Raw genomic sequence first — 16,653 nt, forward strand, 5'->3', positions numbered from 1 at the left:
GGTAAAATATTTCATTTCTTTATATTGGAACCCTCTTCTGTGTAATGGTAATGTCAATACATGAAACTTAAGGGACAAAACTGATAAGAAAGCGCTGTATCAACACAAGGAAATGTATACATTTTTCTTTGCATCTTCACTTATAATTGGTTTGTTCAGTATAAGCCTTTGGGTCATTTTAGAGTCATTCAAATCTTGTCCAATTTTCTACTGACCCAGTTATATACCAATATTTGTTCATGGCCAGTTATTTCTAGGCTGCCATCTGCTCTACTTTGAACTCTTTAAAAGTTTTAGGCATGCAAATCTCACCATCTGAGAGAGCCAAGAACACACCTATCTATATTTAGGAATTATTAAGTATTTGGCAGACTTATTTTAATATGATCTAGACAGATAGAAAGACAGAGGTATATATTTACGTCATCTTATGTTTTAACATGGTACACATCATGTTCTATTTTAACAGTGCTGGGTGTCCAACAGTAGTGCTTTGCTCACTGTCATTTTATGTTTTTTGCTGGAAGAGCCTCTTTTTCTAGATACACTATTTGTTTAACTTTCTTACAACTGATTACTTTGTATATATGTAAAGTTATATAACATATCTGTTTTTTTAATTTTTATCAATTTAATTTTATTGAAGTATAGTTGCTTTACACTGTTGTGTTAGTTTCAGGTGTACAGAAAATTGAATCAGCCTTACATATAAATGCATCCATTCTTTTTTTCCATATAGGTTATTAAAAAGTGCTGGGTAGATTTTCCTGTGCTCTGCAGTAGGTTCTCATTCATCATCTATTTTATACAGGAGTGTGTATGTGTTATTCTCACCTCCCAAATGAGATGATGTGTCTCTTCAACTCTTTAAAAGGGCTTTTGTAGTTCTGGAACCTCATTCACTGTGTTGTAGATGAGATTGCAAACAAACACAAAGAGCATCGCTCGTCACCTGTTTCTACAATGATTAAGTCCATAGCCATTGCAGTCACTGAAGAATAGTGCACCTTGAGAGAAACTCAGGTTAAAACAAACAAACAACTGTGTGAGGCACTCTGTGCTTTGGAAAAAGAGGGCCCATAGATTTGTACATCTTAGGAAGAACTTTATGGACCCAGATTCTTGCATCCTCCCCTCTACAGAAAAGCACTGCAATAGTGAACCTGAGATGTGACTAGCAGTCATTGTTTCCCAAGAATGTACGGCTGACTGCAGGTACTCTCCAGCGAAAAATCACATAAAAAATGACCTCCCCCCGGGCTCTTCAGAGTAGTTCTCTCAGAGGTATTGAGAGAGACGATGGACCTCTGTAAAACCCTGAACAGAACACTCACGTTTTGTGGTTGTTGTATGTTTTTCTCTAAGTCAATAAGATCCATCAACGCACTGTCTGACGTGGAGTTTTGGGAGCCCCTCCTCATTACCTTCCTGTTACCACTTCCAGGGCGCCACTCACATAATCGCCCCTACATATTTAAGTTGCATATTTAGAAATTTTCCCCAAATCCCACCATCTACAAAGATGCATTTCAATACAATATAATCTTTATAGCTTTCTTTCATCCTGGGTGGGGAGATGTGATTTTCTGGTCTTAGCTTTGGCCTAAAATGCTGAGGGCTTTTTGCTTAATTATAAGTCTTTCTGCAGCTTGGTTTCTCTATGGGAGAAGAGATTTGAGTTATCTGACTCCTGAACTTATCAAATTTGTTTGTATAATTCAGCTCAGTATCCTAGAGACTCCTTCAGGGTGTCAGATTCAACACGACAATTTAATAATAATTAAAATAAGAACAAGTAACGATGTGTCTGTCAGCCAGGCAGGGTAAGTGTAAACTCTCCCTTAAATGGATAAGAAAACTGATGCTAATGCGTAAGTGAGTTTTCAAAGATGCCATTGTTTGCAGAAGCACATCCAGAATACAGATGGTCTGACCCTAAGACCCTTGTTCTGACAATTATATTCTAAGCAGTTTTTCTCTCCTAACTTTCAAATGGAATGCTTTGGACACACAGAGAGCTGTAATACTGATCTCACCTCCTGCTCAAATCAATACGCAGATATTTAACTTTGAAAATTCCTTTAAAAAGAGAGCATACTCTGAATGTCCAAAAAGCAAAACAAACAAATAAATAAAAACATTAAAAAAAACTAAATAAAGAAATTCAACCTAGGGAGTTCCTGTCATGGCTCAGTGATTAACGAACCCGACTAGGAACCATGAGGTTGAGGGTTTGATTCCCGGCCTTGCTCGGTGGATTAAGGATCTGGTGTTGCCATGAACTGTGGTGTAGGTCGCAGACATGGCTCAGATCTGGCATTGCTGTGGCTCTGGTGTAGGCCGGAAGCAACAGCTCCAATTCAACCCCTGGTCTGGGAAATTTCATACGCCGCAGGTGCAGCCCTCAAAAGACAAAATACAAACAAACAAACAAACAAAAACCCAAAAAATTCAACATAACTTACAAAGGTGTGAGTGGAAGTGATACTGTATTGCCAGTAAGAACACAATCAGAGGGCAAAATAATTTGACTCTCTTAAGTGTATAAAATCAAATAATCTATACAATCACAGGAAAAGCATGGCTCAGTTATCGATGTCAAGTAATTCAGTTAATTTTGATGTTAAACACCTGGAGATTAATAAAACTGCCCATATTCCAAGTCTTAGAAACTGATGAAGTTTATTTTATGTGTGAATGTTAACATTTGAAAAAATTAAAGCCAAAGTCAGATGTTGACTAAAGCAAATTATTTTCTATTAAAAAGCATCCCTAAAATCTTATAGTTGTATTTTGCAGACATTTTAAAAAGAATATACTTTGTATTTCCAATTGCAAACCACTCACTTGTAAACAAGCAAGTTTTGGGAAAAAAGGATTTGGTAATACTACATAAAGTTTACATAAAATTTAATATTCTTTGCATATAATCTAATATTTGGTCCTCAGAGCAAATGTACTAGGTAGCTAAGGAGAGTGAGATAGTACTTATCTCCAAAAAAGGAAAGTTTGTATGTCATTCTTTACTGTGACTTTGCATTTAGCTGTGTACATTCCTAGAGCTCTCACTGGCCCACATAGTTCCTAATTACAATTTCAGATCCAAAGTACAGATAATCCATTGTCTGGCCTTCTTTTGGTTTCCTAGACATGTATTATATCTGTAATTTATCATCTATTATCATTTTATGCAGATTCAGTCAGGAATTAACATATCATGCTGTAATTACTCTATCAATATTTTTGTATTTATTGATACCACCCTTGTTCCAGAAAGTTAAAGTTAGCTTATGCAAATGTAACAAAACTTTGAACATTTATAAAATTGAAGTGGCAAATAAAAATGAAAGGGAGAGTGATGAAAAAGAAGCCACACAAATCCAAAAATAAAAACATACCATAATGACCTAATATATTGGCTAAAATTGGGTCACAAATTAGGTACAAGCAATCAATGAGAGGCTATGTTTCACCAAATTCAAAAACACAGAAAAATAATTGCTCAGGAAAAATAAAGATTCTTTGTAGTAAGTGTAGGCAAAAATTCCTCTCAGCTCCCCGGCATCCTCTTTTGGTTTTCATCTCTCTCAGAGCCTATGCAGACTAGACCACTGCACTACGAGGGCTAGGGTGAGTGAGGCCATATTCACCTCCAGAAAGGGAAGATTTGCATCAAAAATATTTTCCACATGGGGTGAGGTAACGACGACCCTATAAAAAGCCCCCAGCTAAACTTTGGCAAGATTGATGGGCTCCCCAGGTGCTCCCCTCTCTGCACCTTTGGTCCTATCTTCTCGTGTTCTGTGTGAGTGTTCCTGGACTGTCGCCTTGATGTGAATTTTCCCTCTTTGCTTAGTCTCATCAGATTGATGCCTTGGCAGGTCTGTCTGCTAGACTTCAGATCTGGTTTCATTCATGTTTCCTCTAGCATGACTCTCATCTTCCTATCTGCTAATGTGTTGCGAGGCACTGTGTTTAAATTTTACTAAATGTACTAAAGGCATCTAGGGCGATAATCATATATTTAGTCTCAATAAGTAGGGCATATTTAGTTAATTTTTTCTATTATATATTACATAATTGAAAAAGACTGTGTTATATTTCATTTTGGATTTTAATCTGTATTTATGCAAACCTGTTCTGTAATTCCTCATGTATTCTTTTAGTCTGTTTTTGTTTCAAGTTTACATCTTACCCATAAAAATTAATTGAGTAAATTACTCTCTTTTTCTAAAACATATGGCAGAAGAGAGGGAATATCTGTTTCTCAAATAATTATTAAACCTCACCTTCAAAAGAGCATTTTAAACAAAATATATTAAAATTAATGCTCAAGGTAGTGTGTTCACAATAAACAAACAAACAAACAGATAAGTAGGTAAGAAGAGTTAGCTCTTTTTTACGGGAGAAAAGAGGTAAATAGACAATCACTGTCAGAACACTACACTGACAATTGTTTCAAGTATGATCATTCATTAGACTCTATAATTCTTGGGTAAAATATTGAAAAGAAACAAGATAGTATCACAGTCTAAAATTATCTCAGACGTGTTAATTATAAGACAAAAATATTAATTCTATAATGGAAAACAATAAATATACACAGCCTTAAATAAATGATCATGGTTAGTATGTGATAAGATACATTATGCACTGAGAAAGGCTTAAGACTTCGTTGGCATTTTAGTCCAAAACACAAATCCAATCCAATCATGAGAAACATCGACACATGAGAATTGTTTAGTAATCTACAAAAGATTTGACCAGAAATCTTTAAAAGTATCAAATCATGAAAAGCAAGGAGAAACTGAGGTCCTCTGACAGGTTAGAAAACAGCAATGAACACAAGTGATAAAGCTAGCCTACTTGGAATAAAATATGTAGTTTGGTAATGAGTGTTTCACAAATGCTAATGTCTTGATTTTGAAGAGTACACCATGGTTATACAAAATGTTAACCTTAGAGAATGTCAGATGAAGAACATACAGAAATTCTGCATTATTTTTCCAAATTTCTGTAAGTTTAAAAGTTTTTTAAAATGGAAATTTTCAGAGAAAAGCAGTTTTATCCTGTGGTCTGTGATGAGGAAGAACTTTGATTACCAGTAAAAGTTATTTTTAAAAATTTCTTCCTCTGTTAGTAGGATTTTGTTTTAAGGTAATTTCAATCTTATAAAAGAAGTGTAAGAATAGCACAAAACCCTCCCACATTTCCTTGGACAGAGAGTAACAACTGTTGGCAAGGATGTAGGGAAGTTGGAACCCTCACTTATTTTGTGTCAGAATCTAAAGTGGTGCAACTGCTTCGGAAAACAATCCATAGGCCCTAAAAAATGTTAAAACATAGGGTTACCATATTATTCAGCACTTCCACTCCTAGGTAAACATCCAAGAAAACAAAAATATGTCTACACAAAAATGTGGACACAATTGATCACAGTAGCTTTATTAATAATAGGTAATAGAAAACATAGCCAATAGCCAAGAGCCAATTGAAAAATATCCAAATGTCAACTGACTGATAAAAAAGTAAGGTATATTCATATAAAGGAACAGTATTGTAAAATTTAAAAAGTACTGACTCAGGCTAAGGCATGAATGAAACTTAAAAACATTGTGCTGAATGGAAGAAACCAGTTAAAAAGATGGCTATTGCGTGTTTTTTCTCCTTATAGGAAATGTTCAGCATAGGCAATAGACAATTGATTCACACTTATCTAGTTCGGGACGGGTAAAGGGGTAATGATGAGTAACTGCTAATGGGTTTGGGATATTCTGGGGTGATAAAAATGCCTAAACTATTGTGTTTGTGGTTGTACAATTCTGTAAATACTAAAAAATTTAACTGTACATTTTAAATGGTTGAATTTTAGGGTGTGTGGATGATATTTTAATTAGTGTTGTCTATGATTAATAGATGAAAGATAAATATGATAGATAGGAAGTTATCGCTATAGAAAGAGTATGTATATAGACAGAAAGGATATAGGAATCTTCCCATTAGGATTGGTATTTGTCCCTTCACAGACATTCTCTTGACATCAACTTTTTACCTATTTTGGGTAAAACGTTTGGCAACTTAACTCAGTGATTCTTCTCCAGCAAACATTGCGAAATCACGGAACATTTCTAATTCTCATTTATGGGGTATGAGAAGATCAGGGAAGAGTCTTGCCTTGAAAATATACATATTTTGGGGTACCTGAGGATTCAATTAAAGGATGTGTTTTAACACAAAAGTTTCAAAGAAAAACATAGTATAGGTAGATAGGGCAAGGCCAAAGACGAGAGAAAAAAATCCATTAAATTGGAGGCATTTTTTTTAAAATCCATATTTAGATGACAAATCAAGAGACGTCAATATCTCAAGAAGCCTACATTGAAGCTGTGGTGCTAGATTTGACACATATGGTGTTTAAAATTCAGTACTGAATTACACAAGAATAACTGTTCAAAGAAATGAAGCAATTGAGAGTGCTAAGGGCTCCAGGATGCAGCTAACCAGAGCACCGAGTCCTTTATTTTAGAGTCAGTATGCTTGGGTTCAACTGCTTGATTTTATGTCAGGGGATTCCTTAAAAATAGTCCATTTATTATCTGCGTGAATCTCTCTTTTATGAAATCAATCAGTAAAAATAAATTATCTCTAACATTTCAGGATATTGATGGTGGAAATAGAGACTTCAGATACAGTCTAAGGAGAATCATTTAGTTGTATGCACTTAACTGTTAATTTCTACTCTTCTGTTGCTGAAAATATTATCTCTGGTACCCTGCACAGATATGAAACTCCTCCAGGATTAGGAAAACATGCACACAAAAAAATCCTACCTGCTATTGTTTCATCTCACTTTAATGCAATTTGATGTCATAAAATGCAATTTAGAAAATGTTGGTTGAGTACCTGAATTTCCACTGTACTAGGCCATGAGGATAACACAACTTAATCTTAAGAGATTTCATATTATATTTATAAAAAGGGCCTCATACACATTACTTGTGATACACATTAGTAAGTTCATGTTAGAAGGGTATCCACAATGCAGGGCACACAGAGGATGGAGTGATATACTGCATTTAGGGAGGTTAGTGATGATATCCTGGAATGGTTTGCTCATGAGATGGTACTTGAAAGGTAAATGGGAGATTTTTAGATACAAGCTGAAGAAGATAGAGAATCCAGGGTATCTGGGTAGAGGGGAAGTGGGTATTGATGTCCAAAAGCATAAATCATCATGGAATACCAATGGAATGCCTAGTGAATAGTTTCATATGAGATGGTTGTATCTGAAGCCGTTTTGTGTTTGTTTTGTTGTTTCTCATCTCCTGCTCTCCCTGCATACACATCACCAGCACTGCCCTGGTACCAGAGGTAAGACACTGACAGAGATGGAGAGAGAAGGAAGAAGTTTGTGCCATGGTCTTCTTTTTCATTATGTTCAACAAATAGACCTATTCAAAAGCCCGGTTGTTAGTGTTTTGGTGTTGAGCACACAATTCAGTGGAACTACATCGCTAAGTTTCACGGATATTTGATGATATCTTTCATCCAGTTCTAAATGATCAAACCAAAGAATAAAATCTTTTCACATAGATGATAACAATGCTATTAAAAACAACAATAATGACTTGCATTTCAAAAGCTCTTGCTATGTGCCAAGCTTTAAGTCCCACAGACTCAAGCCCCACAAAAGCTACCTACTAGAGCTATTTCCATTTCACAGGCTGAAACATTTATGTAATGAATGCCAAGTTGATCTGAACCACAACAGAGCTAAGACTGCAGCCCAAGCACACTGTTCATATCTAGAATCCGAGTTCTGACTCTTCGTTTTGCACCACTCCAGAATGTCAGAGGTTGAAGGACTGGCCAGGATATCAAGCTGATGGGTAGACAGGGGACCACTCACAAAGAGACTTTATATGTCACCATGAACCTGTTCTCCTTTCCTTGGTCTAGAGAACCACTGAACTGTTTATGTAGGGAAAATGCATGATAAAGTCTGCATTTGTTAAGAATCACAGTGTCAGGGTGTTGTCTCGTCTTACTTCCTTACATTTTATTTTTCATTTTCAAACAAAAATAAAGCAGAAAAAAATAATGATTCTGGCAGAAATGTGGAAAATGGAGTGAAGCAGGAAGATGACTAGGTTCAGCGTTGGACCAAGAGTTCAGACAAGAAATCAATGGAAAAAAAATTTCTTAGTCAAGTGGGAAATAATTTACAGAGTATAAACGACAAGAGTAAATCAGGAAGTGGTGGCAAATAGAAAGGCTGTATAATGGTTTAGCAATTTGCTGAAGGTCACACGGTGTTGAGTCTGTAAGCCAGCTCTCCAAAGGGGAGTGTGGAAAACCATTTATAGCCTTTGTCGATTGCCATAGTGTAAATACACCCACCATGGCTAATTTCAAGACAGCTGCCTGACATGGTTAAATGTGGAACTGGGAAGAGGTGCACATAATGGGCACTCAGGAGTGAGCCAGTGGGATTGAGTGCAAGTGCAGCAGGAGCCAGCTGCAGGGAAAGTCAAAGTGAAGGATGCCATGCTCTTCAGCATCGCAACACATGGCTTCATGAGGATCTAGAGTTCAAGGGCATTGTTGTCACATTTAGCATAACTACGAACAAACTCAAATACTCATCCTTTTAACCTTCAACTTCCTCATCTTCAAATGAGGACTAATACCTAATTCAGAGAGTTGTTTTAAAGATTAAATTATATAACAGCAATAGCATGTCTCTGTGCTTGGTACACTGAGTCCTCAGTGAAGACATTGATATTATTATTACTCTTCATGAAGCATGGGAGGAGAAAAACCCTGCAAGTAACAATTTCAGTACCTCCCACAGTGGTGAACCTAGGAAATTAAGAGCGTAGTATCTAAAGGTGAAGTGTTTGGTGAATTTGCATTAGACCCCTTGCTAGTTTTTTTGACTGACAGCTATGTGTTTACCTCTCTGCTTCCAATTCCTCATTTACAAAACCGAGTAATAACAGTACCCACTGCATCAACTACTACTGCTAACAATAGATACTACACTTGATCTTAGCCAAAAGGCTGAGACGTGATTATTAGCAGACACAAATTATTATACATGGAATAGACAGGCAACAAGGACCCACTGTATAGTACAGGTAACTATATTACCTGTACTGTATCCTATGATAAGCAATATCATGTGATAAACCGTAATAGAAATATCCTGTGATAGCCTATGATAAACCATACTAGAAAAGAATATGAAAAAGAATATATAATATGAATACTGAATCACTTTGCTGTAGAGTGGAAATTAACACATTGTAAATCAACTATACTTTAATAAAATAAAAAAAACACATAACAGCTGCTTTCCCAGGTGAGAAGTGGAGCTGAAGAATGAAACATGCTAAAGACAGGAAAAAAAAATTCACATTTTTTAACAATATAAAAATGGAAATGTGAACAAAAGAGCAAATATAATAGATGTGAAATTCCCAAACCAAAATACATTTTAAGAAGTAATTCCTTAACTCCTAGACCTCAAAGACACTTTAAGGACATAAAAAGAATCAGAGGGTGGGGGAAAAAAAAGGACTTTGAATCATGGAAAACTGTCTTTGAGGAGGCTGTGGTCAGACTGTGCATCCCTTCCCCCGTCCACAAGGATGCAGTGGGTGCTGCGTCAGCTCCATAATCCTTGGGTCCAATAATGAAAATGCAGGAGTCTTATTCAAACAGCAAGAAAAAAAAAAAAGATTTTCTTTCTTTCTTCTTCAATCTTCTTAATTCGCCACAGAGATTTTTTTTAACAAGAATTAACATATTTAATATTGACTAGTAATAATGTTTGTGTAATCATTAACTAGTAGGTGATGCTTACTAATTACATTTTCAAATTTAATTGAATTGATGGCAATACTGACAATTTTATTAAGCTTACTGTGTTTATCTCGCGCTGATATTCCTGAAAAGGCCAATATTATTCAATACCATAGAGATTTTTATCTGCTATTTAATGTTACAGTCTTATGGGTATAGAGATATCGCTGTGGGAGGACAGGTGAACACCCAGGACCCAAACTCTGTCCTGAAGCACTGCACATGGGCACTAATGCTTGACTTTGAGCCCTTCAGTGCCCCTGGTCAGGCCCCTGCTGGAGTCAGAGAACCCAAGTTAGGGAGGCAGGGAGGTGGAAACATGGGACCTTATGTGAACCTGGGCTCCATCCTCCCAGTACCTATTGTCCCATAATATCTCTCTCACAAAATACAAATTTAGGCGTTCCCACGTGGCCTAACTGGTTAAGAGTGCAGCATTATCACCACTGTGGCTCAGGCCACTACTGTGGCATGGGTTCCATTCCTGGCCTGGGAACCTCGCATGCTGTCAAAAAAAAAAAAAAAAAGAAAGAAAGACAAAATTATCAAGCATTTCAAAATAGCACTGTCCTATTGCGTACTGACCCTTATGTGTGGAGCTTCCTCCAAGCATGGTGCCCTGGGCAGCTGAACTGGTCACACAACCACAAAGCAGACCTGGAGAGGTGTGTGTATGTGTGTGTGGAAGAGGTCAATCTCCTGCACATTGAGCCCAGTGGAGAGTGTGTGTGTGTGTGTACACGTGTGTGTGCGTGTGTGCGCGCGCGCGCGTGCACTGAGAGATCTATCCCATCCAGTCTCATAAGGAGGCTTTCTTGGGATGACTCGATTTAAATATGTCCCCTGTCTTTGAGAGAAACAAAATAAGCACTAACCCATGACCAAGAATTTGTGAGCAGACTGTGGAGGGCTTCACTGGAAAGGACTAGAGCTTGAGGAGCACAAGATGCACGCAGGCATCTCAGGCACTATCAGCAGGGCACTATCGGTGTAAGAGAAAACTGATGCATGGTCATTCCACCTCAGGAAGGCAGATTGTAAGGAAATTCAACTTCTGCATTCAGACTTCAAAGAGGAATGCCCTGTAGGATAAAAAGGGTTTTCAAGCAGAAATCTGAGGTACAGATGAATGGGATACTTTACGGAAAATGTTCTGGTGATGTCACTTCGAAATTACATAGAAGCAGCTACAAGAGAAAGAGTCAGCTTCTAACATCTTGTAGTACCAGTGAACCCAATCCAGCCCACACAGGTTATAGGTGGTGTGCATTGCGGCACTGACACTGGAGTCAGATTTTCTGGGATCAAATCCTTAAAAACAAGAAAAAGCTGTGGGTCTTCTGCAAGTTGTTTAACCTTTACTTCTTAGTGCCTCAGCCTTCCCTTTAAAAACATGTGTAGAATAAACATTCTAGTGACTGGAACAAGGTGAATGATCAATAATATTATTATCACAATATCCGTTCAAGTCAGAACTTTTCTAACCCCAACTTTCTACCTAATCTATTTCTGAAAGCTTCAAAAACATTCTTACAAGGAATGATCTCTAAGTATTATCATGAAGATACTAATTCTATTAAAAAGCTTGTTATATCCATTAATCCTTCTCTTGTTCTTTTTCTCAATCTGGAGAATGACATCCCAATGCACTGTGTGTGTGTGTGTGTGTGTGTGTGTGTGTGTGAGAGAGAGAGAGAGAGAGAGAGAGAGAGAGAGAGAGAGAGAGAGAGAGAGAGACCAGAATTAGCGGAGTATAATTTACATATAGGAAAATCACCTCTTTTATGTACACAGTTATATGATTTTCTGCCAAATGTATACTTTTGAGTAACCATTATCAAAAGTAGATGAGGTCATTTTGAAAAGGTCATTTTTATCGTCTTCAAAGTGCCTGCCTGCTCCCCTGTGGTAACTCCAAAGTGTCAACGTACTCAGTGTTGGTATTGATCAAATTTCTGGCCCTCCCCTTTCACCTCTTCCAAAAAATCCTGCAAATGAATCATACGGGTAGTGACTTTTTTTTGCACCTGGCTTCTTTCATGCATTTTTGAGTGTGCTACGTTGTCGTAGGTATGTATGCATGGTTTATTCCTCTGTAACACTGAACACTATCCCTTTGGATAGATGGTCTCTGACCAAGCTTCCTGACACTATGGCCAGAGGACTCACTATTATCTAACATTGTGAGGAGAGTCCACAGCACCGACCCATATTTCAACCCAAAGGCAGAGTAAGATGACTCCTGATTAAAGCAGAGGAACCAAAAAATTAAAGACCCTTGTTTTGTTCTGAGCTGTACAGTCATCCAAATGTTTACATGGCATTTTTTTATATTCTATGGCTTCCCAGATTCTTCCTCAAGCTGTATCTCATGGAAGCGATAAACTCTGCAGGGAAAGATAGACATTAGCAACTGAATTTATGCAAATTAAGACTCTGAAACTTCAGGAGGTAAAGCCATTCTGGAAAATACGCAGTTAATAATTAAAAAAACAATCATAAGAATTATTTACATTTATGGATGGTACATTGCATGTTAGGCATTGTGCAGAATATTATCCCTATTTTATAAAATGTGATCTTAATAAAAATATTAATCATGGATTATTTTACTTACTTAATTTGAAAGATGAGAAAATTGGGACTTGGGAGATTAAAATCACATAGTTATGACAGCTTGAATTGAGACCAGAATTTGTTTGGCTCAGTCCATTAACTCTAAGCCCTTTTCAATTCTGCTATTTTCCTTTGAAATGGAAAGACTGGGACTGAATCCTCCCATCACTGTTTTTTCCATGGTGTCCTTTTATTTTATAAGGTACACACTGGGCAACAGAAGAAAGCAAAGGGAGACAGTGGCCATATATATGTATATAAGTATATGTACATGTTATGGAATCAGGATACAGATACTTAGTATATTCAGACTTAGATATAGCAAAATATTTTTAATTCTCAAAGAATCTACAAAAATATTAAGATTGGTCTGTTTTACAACCTGAATGCCCATCAAAAGATGAATGGATAAAGATGTGGTATATATATATATATATATATACACACAATGGAATATTACTCAGCCATAAAAAGTAAAATGTCATTTGCAGCAACATGGATGGACATAGAGATTACCATACTAAGTGAAGTAAGTCATAAAGAAAGAGATAAATACCATGTATCACTTACATGTGGAATCTAAAATATGACACAAATGACCTTATTTATAAAAGAGAAAGAGCCTCATGGGCATACAGAATAGATGTGTGGTTGTCAAGGGAGAAAGTGGTTGGGGAGGGATGGATTGCGAGTTTGGGGTCAGCAGGAGCAAATTATGGAATGGATAAACAATAAGGTCCTACTGTACAACAGGGAACTGTATTCAATATCCTGTTATAAATCATAATAAAAATAATATGAAAAGTATATATATATACACATATATATGGCTAATTGAATCATTTTATTGTACAGTAGAAATTAACTCAATATTTTAAAAATCAACTCTACTTCAATAACATAAATCTTTAAAAAAAGATTGGTCTATTTTACAGCCTTCCCATCACTACCTATTTCAATCTTAATTCTAAAATCCATAGTATGATAAAAAGAATATACCCACATGTATGACTGGGTCTGTATGCTGTTCAGCAGAAATTGGCACTGTAAATAAACTATACTTGAATAAAAATAAAAGTAAATTTAAAAAGAATAAAAAAGAAAGAAAGTGGAGAACTTGATTTGAAAGCTGTTGTAAGCAGACAGATAATCAGTGCTCACCATCTTGTGACCTGAATATTAATTGGTGTGATAGCTTTACTTCACGTCTTATAAAATGCTGAAGACTTCAACTTGAGGGAGGATTTCTGTGTACTTCTAACTCATCCTCACATACAAGATCCATTCTTCCTTGATGCAGTCAACTTTCATTCGTACAAGAACCTAAAATCTTCTTGAAATTGTCATCACTGGTAAGTGGTCTGTGACAATTGGTCATGTTTTGTTTCCATTAGGTTACTCCAACTCAATACTTCCTTCCAAATATTTCTGAGGCCTATAAAACACACAGATGTAAGGAAGTATGTCCTTTTATTAAAGACTTTTTTTGTGATTCCTTTTTTTACTGTTCTGGGGGATAAGTCATAAAATATAAACAAGATGCTCTATGGAATTTATACTACCCTGACTATATTAGTTTACCTGCCATCAGGAAGTGTGCACATTTAAAAATAAAAATAAAATAAAATGAATCTACTGACAGCAAGGTACCTTATTTTTCTTTTTCCTAAGAACTCTTAGAATAGTTTACAATTATGCAGCAATTTGGCCTTTTTGTTCCCCCATCCTGGGCACTCCCAGAGGCTCAAAATTGTTTGTTCTCCATATTTAATTTTTCAACTTTTCATGTTCACCGTGTTAAACATTTTCTAAACTGCAGATGTTGAAAAAAAATGCCTTTTGCTTTCAGAAGCATTAAATCATTTACTATTTAAAATGCTAGGTAAGTTTTAGCAGAAGTTTCTCCTAGAGAGAGAAAACAACCAAGAAAATTAAAAGGATGGAAAAGTTACATTTGAATATATGTTGTATCTTTGAGGGAAATAAACCTTCACCCGCTGGGCAGTGACCGAGACCTGAAGTGGAGGGGAGGGGAAACAAAAAAACAAAAGCAAAAACAAAACCTGACCTAGGAGTTCAAGTTCCTGCCCCAGAGCTTACAGCTGAAGAGTGGAGACAATCTCTAAAGAGCATAAGGTAGTTTGTTCAGCTGAATATGAATATTAGATGTTTCTTTTGTGTAACTTGCAAGGCAGAGTTTATATATATATATGTTTTTTTTTTTTTAATGGTGGCATATGGTTTATAAATCTGTGCCTTAGTACAGGCACTGGGACTTGCCCATGGCACTCTTAATGTACAAAGCCCAGACATTCTGCCAATTTTCTTGAGCAATGACACCAGGAAGTTGACAGCTAAGTGGGTGTTGTACACAGGTCATTATCTGTCATCTTCATGTGGCCAGCAGCCGCTGCCAAACACAGCAACTTCTTCATCTGGAACTTGATCATGGACTTCACTTCGTCTACTTTGGCCATGCTGTTCTTGTTGAGGGTCAGCAAGGGAGGGGATTTGCCAGCCTTATTCTTGCCTGGGTCCTGGATTTGAGGGATCTGCTTGCTTAGAGACTCTGAAGCCAAAAAGGCATCATACTTCTTGGCCAACTTCTTGGCCAGTGTCTTATTCTTGTAAAGTTTCTTCGGTGCCTCAATGTCCACGTGTGGGCTCTCCATAGGATTGGCTTCATCACATTGCTGCTGGTCCCCCAGAACACACACAGAGAACTGAGGCAAGGAGTAGACTTAAGACTGCTGGTACCCAGAAGCGTTTGCCCTTCTGAGGGTCACAGTTCTTCAGGCTGATCTGAAGTTCCCTGTCTTCAAAAACTTCCAGAGTTTGCACTGGTTCCCCTGCAGGACATCCATCCCCCCACCCCCATCAATGCCCCACCTCGCAGAGAGTGTTGTGAGAGACTTTGTTGCTCACGGTGTCTGGTGCATTGATAACCAAAAAGGAAATTTACATTTTAAAAAGTATGATACATATCTGAAATTTAAAATTAAGCTCTATAAGAAAAATGTTAATACTACTGAGCAGAGGATGCTAATATTCCTTTCTTCATTTTACACTGCATTTAAATAAGAAGCACATATCATTATTCCTGTTCAGACTGATCATTTTTAATGTTGTCCAAAAGCGACACTTTTGAACACTGAAACAACGCCCCCAGTCAGGATTGAGGCCAAGCTCTGCACTGGCAGTTCCCTGTCCTTTATACACATCTCTCTGCCTCTCAGAATCTCAGATACTTCCTCCTGTAAAGCAAGGGATTAAATTACACTTTGTCTAAATTTCTGTCATATCTGTGGCTTTGACTCACATCCATGAACGATACCACCATCCCTTCAAATGGGTTGGTATTCAACAGTAGAAAGTCTTTTTTTTTTCTTAACTTTTTTTTTTTTCATTAGAGATGGTTTACAGTGTTCTGTACTACTATGAGGTACCACCTCATACCAGTCAGAATGGCTATCATTAATAGGTCCACAAACAACACATGATGGAGAGGGTGTGGAGAAAGAGGAACCCTCCTACATTGTTGCTGGGAATGTAAATTGGTACAAAAATTATGGAAAATAGTACGGAGGTACCTCAGAAAACTAAATATAGAACTACCATATGACCCAGCAATCCCACTCTTGGGCCTATATCTGGACAAAACTTACCTTGAGTAGAAAGTCTTAATAATGATCTCTTACACTGAATTTAATGGGGAGAGATGATGGAGAAATACATCAGCAGCTAGGATTTATCGTGGTGGAACTCTGTGCTCAGTGCTCCATTCAGATTCCTTTACTCACCTTACCATTCAGGGGCTAGTACTACCATCTCAATTTAAAGAGGATACAACTGGCTCAAGTTGTTGTAGTACCTTGTTCTAGGGCACACACATCAGGGAGCAGCAGAGACGGAATTCAACTCTTTGGTTTTCTTCAGTTCACCTTTATGAATCTTCCCTTTCTGTCATGTTCACTCCAGATGCTCCTTTGCTAACCTCTATTGCAGTTTCTCCTTTTCTTGAGGATTTGTCACAACTTGCAGATAATCATTTGATTTTTCTACTTGAGTCGTCATAAAAAACATTGTTCTCTGTTATCTTAACATTCTTGCAAGACATGTCATATCCCATCTCTGATATGAAGAAAGTAAGATTCTACTAGGTTAAGGAAA

General features: G+C 37.0%; 2 pseudogenes; both read right to left on the reverse strand.

The window, feature by feature from the left end:
• Positions 1–8,948: 8,948 nt before the first annotated feature.
• On the reverse strand, positions 8,949–9,075 carry LOC125128566 (uncharacterized; annotated as a pseudogene).
• A 5,665-nt stretch (positions 9,076–14,740) lies between these two features.
• On the reverse strand, positions 14,741–15,347 carry LOC125128503 (60S ribosomal protein L10a-like; annotated as a pseudogene).
• Between the last annotated feature and the right edge of the window lie 1,306 nt (positions 15,348–16,653).

This window comes from Phacochoerus africanus, chromosome 5, assembly GCF_016906955.1.
Source record: "Phacochoerus africanus isolate WHEZ1 chromosome 5, ROS_Pafr_v1, whole genome shotgun sequence".
Classification (NCBI taxonomy): Eukaryota; Metazoa; Chordata; class Mammalia; order Artiodactyla; family Suidae; genus Phacochoerus; species Phacochoerus africanus.